Here is a 5,356-nt window from a genome sequence, read left to right on the forward strand (position 1 = left end):
AGAGTGTACCTCACTAGAGGAGGGTACCTCACTAGAGGAGGGCCTCGAAGACAACACCCCTAAGTCGGTGAGGGTGCACTCTTTCTGGCCGCGCCCCCCTGTAGTGGCTCTCCCCCCAGCACCTCGTCCTCTAGAGGCTCTCCCCCCGCCCCCTCCTCCTCTAGGGGCACCTCTCCCTCGACCTCCCTGTGAGGAGTCATCGTCAAGTAGCCGAGGGGGAGGATTACGTGCTCGACCACTCCGACTAGGCAGGCCGACGACCTTGCGTAGGAAACCCACGCCGCCGGCCTTCCCCTTGCCCATGTTCCACGAACCTGCATTGAAAAGAGAAAAAGCAATTAGTAAATTAATGAAATGAAGGAAAAGGCATGATAATAAACACATTAATAAAAATGCATAAAAAGGCATATTCCTAAACTATAGAAAAAAAATACTTGAAACGTACATCTGCTAGAACCCATATGAATCATCACTGTTGTAACCTCTTTCTCGGTCCATCTCATCATCACTATCAATCATATCATCTTCGTTGTCCGACGGAGGTGGAGGCTCTTCCTCGTCGTCAGCGTCTTCGTTTAACTTTTCTAGCATAAGTATGTCATTTTCATTGACAATGGTCTCACCATCATTCCGTGCATCGTCGACGTTTGGTTCCACATCATCATCACCCAATGGTCTAGCGTCATCGTTTCTAACCACATCATCATCATCATCATCAGGTTGCTCTTGATAGAACACTCCCTCGTATGTCATGGGGTTAATGTTGTAGTAATCGTCTTCATTCGGGTCTGGTAGCTTACCATGTGGCGACACCTTGAACACAACTTCCCAACCCTTTAGATACACTTTCTGGCATGGGTAAGGCAGATAATATAGTTGTGTAGCTTGGGTAGCTGCAATGAAGAGATCGGCTCTGGCATAGACGGTTGATGGTTTAACTTCGACCAAACCAATGGAAGGCGTATGTTTTACCCCCTCCCACGGATCGAACCATCGGCATTTGAACACAGGCAGACTTAGGGTCTCACGCCTCTGGCGGAATTCAACCTCGTATATATTTTGTACCCTTCCGTAGTAGTCTACTGAATTTTACCGGGGGTGTACACTCCAGTATTTATAGTTTTGGGATCGGGGCGGCTGTTTTGGTGCTCCTCTGTATGGAAGCGATACCCATTCACATCATACTTTTTACATGTCATGACGGTAGGGTCAAAACCCATGGAAACTCATCTCAATTCATCATCCATAGATATTATCGGATCTTTTCCCTACAAGTATAATGGAAATTGTTGTGTGCATTAGTTCGGTTAACTAATAAATGTTGAAGTAGGTATTTAATAGGGGAGTGTGGAAAATTACTTTCTCCATGAACCAAGCAACAAAAATTTTACGTCCAGGGTTTCCATGACGGAGAAGAGTAAGTGCCTCCGCCTCAGTAGGAGGATTCAATCCCGTCCATTCCTCTTGAACGAAATAACTAAAAAAAGATAAGCGGTGTTAGACTGGGACTAAGTGAACATGAAACATGATGATGTGGAAGACATAAAGGAATGGTGTAGTGGTATTACCTCATCCACACTTCCTCAACTTCCTTGATGTTGTGCAAGATATAGAACATGAGGTCCTCCCACTCTTGTTGTGGCATGTTATAAGATTTCGAGGCCCCAGCCCTCCCACCTTGCGCGTTGAATGGATCGAGCCTGGGTTGATACTTGGGCTCTTCTATATTGTATTGAGGCACCTTGTTATGCAGATGGGGAACGTGGTCTGGATAGTATGATGTCCTGAGGTCTGACACCTCCTCTAGGATAACTGCCTCAGCTTGGAAGCTTCAATCTTAGCTTTGTTTCCACATTTCCGTCGGAGATGCTTGTTCTTCCTCTCAGGGCCGTACTGCCAGCGATTTTGCACAGGGCCCCCCAACAATACCTCGTTCGCGAGGTGCAGAATGAGATGTGTCATCGGAGTAAAGAAGCCTGGCGGAAAGATCTTCTCTAGCTTGACTATCAACTCCGGTGCCTTCTTATGCAATTTTTCAATCACCTCTTTACTTACTTCTTTAGCACAGAGCGTGCGGAAGAAATGGCTAAGCTTGGTAAGCACTCGCCAGACATGCTCGGGGACATAGCCTCGAACCATCACCGGCATTATCCGCTCAATCCATACATGGTAGTCATGCCTCTTTAGGCCGGTCACTTTGCCCGTTGAAAGATTGACTCCCTTCCTTATATTCGATGCATAACCATCGGTGAACTTCAAAATTTGTTTCAGCCAGATAAGTACTTCTTTTTTTCTGGCGGTTTAAGGACAAAGTCAGCATCTGGCTTGAACCAGTTTTTTCGACCGCCTGTGGGAGGCTTCATGTTCAGGCGTGGTCTATCACAAATTCTCTGTTGATCGGCTCTAGCTTTTACGTTATCCTTCGTCTTATCAGGAATGTTGAGGATCGTGTGGAAAAGGGACTCTGCCACATTCTTTTCGGTGTGCATCACATCAATATTGTAAGGAAGTTTGAGGTCCTTGAAATAGGGAAGTTGCGAGAAGGGGGTAATATGCGTCCAGTTGTGCGTCTCACCATATCCCTCGAAGCCTTTGGCTTTGGCTTTGCCTTTGCCTTTGACTTTAGGCTTGAGAGCTTTTAGCTGAGCAAGAACATCTGCCACCGAAAATGTTGGAATCTCGGTTACTTCATGAACAACCCGGCCTTTCGTGAAGTTCTTCTTGTCTTCCTTGTCTGGATGCTATGGAGGGAGGAACTATCGATGCGGGTCAAAGGCTACATACTTGCCACCCTTACTCAACCAAATCATTCGCAGAGCCTGCATGCACATTGGGCATGGCATCTTACCACTTGTACACCATCCGCAGAATAGAGCATAGCCGGGAAAGTCATGCATGCAATAGTGCAACCAAACTTTCATCAAGAAATTTCTCTGCAGATCCCGGTCGTATGTCAACCTCGGAAAGTACCAAGAATGGTGCAAAGCATCCACAAGCGGCTGCATAAACACACCCAATTGCTTCCCCGGGTAGTCAGGCCCCGGAATGATGAGCGACAAGAACATGGTCTTCCGTTGCATTAGGGCACCGGGAGGAAGATTGAGCAGAATTACAAACACAGGCCAGCAGCTGTATGGATTGGACGACATACCATATGGATTCAACCCATCACCTGATATGGCTATTCTGACATTCCCAGCCTCGACTGCTTCCTCGGGGTATTCTTCATCGAATGACTTCCATGCTTCCCCTCCCGATGGATGTACGATTTTTTTGGATTGTACCTTATACCTTCCTTGTGCCACTTCATCATTTTGGCAGACTCCTTCGTGATGAAAAGGCGCTGCAGTCTTTTTATAAAATCAAGATACCGAAGAACCTTAACGGGGATGGTTAGCTGCTTTTTCTCACCATCCTCACCGACCACCTCAATGTACCGAGACGAACCGCACTTCCTACAGTACTTGTCATCCGCATACTCGTGCCTAAACAAAAGGCAATTCTTCGGGCAAACATCTATTTTCTCATAATCCATAGAGACTGCCTTCATGATTTTCTTTGTATCGTACATGCTTTTCGGCAATTCATGACCCTCAGGGAGGCTGTTAGCCCATACTCCCAGGAATGCTTCGAAGCATTTCTGGCTCCAGCCGTACTCAGCCTTGACTGCAATCAGTTGCGAGATGGCATCCAGCTGAGATATTTTCGCACCCGCATAAAGAGGTTGCATCCAGCCAAGACCTCCAAGAAGGCCTTTGCGGTTGCCTCCGGCTCCTCCGGTTCATTCTCTGAAGGTGTCGCATTTGCCGTTTCTGCAACAATGACATCATCTAGCATGTCCCTGACCCCGTCGTCCTCATATCCATCGATGCGTTGTCGCATCACCTCCTCTCTACCACGGTCCTGCTCGGCTATGTTTATCGGCGGCATGTCAAAGTTTGGCATATATCCGTGCGTGCGAAGGTGCTCACTCATGTCCGTCTGATTTCTACGGAGGCGTCTGGCACATCTCGCACAGGGGCATGGTGGGATAATTCTCGTTGGACAACGGAATATCTCCTTCAAATACACATCGGTTTTCGTGATCCACTCTGATGTTACTCGATTCTGACGGATAAAACCACTATACATCCACTGATTATCTTCCATCCTCTGCTTTTTTGCAAGCCACACAACATAATTAAGGATTCACTTAAATTAATCACATCAAATTTTCAGTTTCTACCGCGTTTAATCCACCTACATCTCTAATAGGTAAAGATGGGTCCTAATCCCACCCGAGGATGTGTAGATTGAGTACGTTCTCCATTCTACCCTGTTATGAGACAAAATTTCAGCAGCACCTCCCCGCTGTTCTCCAGATACACGTCTCGGCAAATAGCCGAGAGAATGTGCTCTGGAGAACAATGGGGAGGCGCCGCCGAAATCCTGTCTCAGAACGGGGTAGAACATGGAGAACATACCCAATCTACACATCCTCGAGCTGTCCATGGAAAATGCTGGACAATCCGAAAGAGCTACGGTGATAAATATGCAATTGAATGCATATTTATCGATGCAACCCTTTCGGACGGGAGACGCCTAGGTTACGCCACTTGACTTGAGAATGAAATCTAGTGATATGAAAAAATGGAGGAGATGGACTTGTAGCTCACCCTCGGTTGTAGAGAAAGTAGTCGAACAGCAGAGGGATGCTCAGGGGGGCCAACGCGTCAGACAACGGTCACTCCGATGAATGCAACACCACAAAGCCTGCAAATTCCATCGCGACAAAAAATTAGAACATCACAACTCATAGAGCATATTTAAAACATTTAAACATGCATTCATTTATTTTTGCATCATGTAGGCAAAAAAACTATAGGGACTCATCATCTATTCATCACATATTCATCATCATCATCTATCCATCTATATATCATGATGTAGTATCCACTCATCTATCCATCTATATATCAACAACAATTTTTTTCTCAACTAACCTATGAACAAAATTTTTATATCTTACAATCCATCTATCTAACTATTTATATATCTAACTAATCTATCCGTCTAAACCCTGAACTAACTAACCTAATGTAGCAGCAGCAAGTAGCAAGCAGCGGCAGCAGCAGGAAGCAGCAACCAGCGGCAGCAGTAGGAAGTGGCAACCAGCGGCAGCGGTGGCAGCAAGCAGCAAGCACCAGCGGTAGCAGCAAAGCAGCAGCAGGGGGCTCACCGACGAATCAGAGGTGGGGCGGCGACGAGGTCGGGGTGGAGAAGGGCGGCAATGGGAGGGGCAGTGGCGTTGGCTGCCGGCGCAGTCAGGGACGGGGCGGCCGTAGCCGGGGATGGGCGGCCGAGGACGGGGACGGGC

The sequence above is a fragment of the Triticum dicoccoides genome, unplaced genomic scaffold (assembly GCF_002162155.2).
Source record: "Triticum dicoccoides isolate Atlit2015 ecotype Zavitan unplaced genomic scaffold, WEW_v2.0 scaffold23369, whole genome shotgun sequence".
NCBI lineage: Eukaryota > Viridiplantae > Streptophyta > Magnoliopsida > Poales > Poaceae > Triticum > Triticum dicoccoides.